The following is a 3,525-nucleotide window of genomic DNA, read 5'->3' on the forward strand; positions in this document are numbered from 1 at the left end:
TCCAGGTCCAACCTCTCCACTACAGGCAATGAGATGTCACCCACTAGGTTCAAGTTTCTCAAGGTCCGATTCAACCAGGCCTTGAACACTTTCAGAGATGAGAAATGCACAGTTTCTTTGGGCAACCTGTTCCTGTGCCTCACCACCCCCACAGTAAAAAAATTCTTCCATATGTCTTATCCAAATAGCTTCTTTCAGTTAAAAAAATCTTTCCCCCTTTTCCTATCACAACATGTCTTTATTAAAGTGCCTCTCCCTCTTCCTTTTAAGTCCCCCTTATTTACTGAAAGATTGCAACATCCTTCAGTAAAACATCTTTCATATTTCTAAACATCCCCAGATCTCTCAGCCTGTCTTCACAGCAGCAGTGTTCCCACCTTGGCGTCCCTCATCTGGAATTTGTCCAGCAGTTCCCTGTCCTTCCTGTGCTGGGACCCCAGAGCTGGATGCAGCACTGCAGGTGGGGTCTCACCAGAGCAGACCAGAGGGACAGAATCCCCTCCCTCATCCTGCTGCCCACACTGCTTTGGATGAAGCCCAGGATACCACTGGTTTTCTAGGCTGGCTGCCCCTCCTGATCACCATAGTCTGCTGGTAAAAGGTTTTTACAGGTCAGTGAAAATCTATAATCCACATTACCTTGCGTTGCAAATTTCAGTGTCTACTTCCACTTCGAGGAACAAGATTCTGGACACTAAAACAGCAGATCAGTTACCAGACGTCATGAGATGTCTTCCTAGACAGCATCTCTACAGCAGGATCAATGCCAAAACAAAAAAATCAAAAGCCAACCAGTGCATTTATCATGTAAGAAGAGATATAACTATAAAGGAATGACTGATAAAAAGAAGTACAACATCAAATAAACAGCCAACACCAGAATGAATATCTATTAGCCAGAAAATCTGTAAATAGTCAGTTAAAAATATGGGAGAGTCAAAAACGAACATGAGAACTAAAAGAGACTATCCAGTCCCAGTTTTCTAATGGTTTCAATGTTTTTCTTCCTCACCAAATGAGAAGCATTGGTAGGAATATTTTACAGCTCAGATTAACATGACATGATACAGGCTGGTTCATGGAGACTGGTGCATGGCCATGCTGTGAGAGATGTTAGCACTGTGCAGTATGACTGAGCATGGTACTGCAGAGTTTGACAATGGGGAAATAGAGAAAAATTGATCACAAATATGTTGGGCCTTCAAATTAAGCAAAGTATTTTTGACAATACTGAAACACAATCACTTTGATGTCAGTTTGGTTTTAGTAAAGTTTTCCCTTGAAGCATATAAATGCCACCTTTACTATGCTTCTTATGCTGATGGAAATAAAATTGTTTCATCACTGAAAGCAATTGCACATTTAAGAAAATAAATGTACACCAGACTCAAGACATAGTTATGCATATATTTTAATAAAGATTAAATGGAGAATGACATTCCGTTGGATGAGAAAATATCACATACCAATCCCTGTCTGGCTCTCAAGCTCCATATTTCAATGCATGACCCCCTGTCCTCTTCATAAGCAGCCAGTGCTGGTCAATGTTACAGACAATGTTGCATCATAATTTAGATAAATAATTTAGATAAATACCTTCATGGTTGAATTATTTAAAACACTCTTTGATTCTATCAGCTGAAAAATTACTTATGATCAGTAGAACTTTAAAAATTTCCTAAAATATTTGAGGGCTTAAAGTGTACTTTTAAAGTAATTTTTGAAAAGTATGCCATGCAATATTCATGTTCCTTTGGGTCTTAGTCACTTTGGCTGAAAACAGGAATTAACACCATTTTGCTGTTTCATAAATAAGACATCATAAATTGCCTCCTATCTGATAATTTAAAGGTTAAAAAAAACACTACAGCTAATGTAGGTAATAAAGTTCACCTAAACACTTGCTTATACAGGCCATATTTTTTAGAGGCTTGTACTTGGGCAGTAGAATCTTAATGATGGCCAGAAATTGCATAAGAAACTAGAGAAATAAAAAGGTGATGATATGAAGAGATATGATGTGAAGAGAGCTCCTAAACATGGTTTTTCCCTGAATTCACTGTTACAGGATGACATGTCACCAATATTTTAAGATGTGGTAACATTTAACAATTTATCTGAGTGCTGCCTTTTTTTCCTTAGAAAATTCTTATTCATCAATTTCTTTAAATATCTGGGGGTTTTGGCTTTAGGGGTTTTTTTTTGGGTTTGTTTTTTTTTTTTTTCCAAAAATCCTCATTGAAACATTTAGAGCATTTAATTTTCATATGTCTACCTATTTAAAATCTGAACTTTAGGCAGTCATATCCTCCTCTGATTAAAAGCACAAATGTAACTAGTTTTGATCCCTGACTCAATCAATGAAACTTGTAAAACTTCAAATTCCTTCTGTGGAGCCAGTTACTGATAACATATTTAAGCTTCACATTCAGCAGTAAACCTAAATTCTTCTTGAATTCTTCTTCTAATTTGGCTTCTTCAGAAGCCAAATATAACAGAAACACAAACGTTGACATTCAGCAATGAATGTTCATTACAAGAAAAGTTAAAGAACCTCCTTTTGATCAAATACAGCCAGGAAAACTAATTTTAAAATGTAAATTAATGTTTAATTCATTTTTTTATATCCCTCTCCTAATACTGAATTGGTATGAAGTGATGTAGTCCTATTAGTACATCACCCTATTTAGGCAAGAAGAATGTAGGCATTTCAAACACAGTAAGAATATTATTTTATAGACTATCTTATGTCATTTATTTATCACAGTTTTTTAACACTGGAAACTACAGAGGACTCCTGGCTGTCAGTCAAAACCACTGTGCATGACTATCCAAGACTAAGGCACGCAGCTGGTCATAACCAATTCAAGCTACAGGATAACAAAATAAAAATTGTTCTAAAATAGTGTGTTATGTTCCATGGCACCATACACAACTGAAAAAAAGAAAAAAAAGGAAGTTTCTGCTGAAATATTAGCATCCATTTCCTTGAAAAACATATCTACTGTATTGTTCTGGAGACAAGTCCTGGATGGCAACAGAACAGTGAAGTATTGGCATTTTCCAAAGTGACAGTTGTTCTCACTGAAATGAGAAACAGCTGTTTCAGGATGATTTTTCATAGTCCTGAAATAATATGCAGATAAACACATGTAAATATATGAATACAAGCCTGAATTTGAAAACCATTTTAGAGGAAATTATAACATTGGTAGAGAAATGTATCTAATATATTGCTTACATTTATATAGTTTAGAATATATTCACTCAAACATCCCAAAATCTATTTTTTCTTACAGAGAAACAAAATAATTCAGATACTTTGATGTTACTGAATATTTGAAGCATTGTGGTGAAAGTAATACTTTTATGTAAGCAATAAATAAACATTAATTTTTGAGATTTGCAGCACATACAGTTTAGAGGGAAATTGTGAGAATCCCGGCCTTGCTTTGGGGCCTCATGTGGTGGTGAAATTCCTCCTCCAACCCGTGCTTCCAAAGAAAAACTCCGCAGGCTTAGCTG

The sequence above is a fragment of the Lonchura striata genome, chromosome Z (genome assembly GCF_050655825.1).
Source record: "Lonchura striata isolate lonStrDom1 chromosome Z, ASM5065582v1, whole genome shotgun sequence".
In the NCBI taxonomy this organism is placed as follows: domain Eukaryota; kingdom Metazoa; phylum Chordata; class Aves; order Passeriformes; family Estrildidae; genus Lonchura; species Lonchura striata.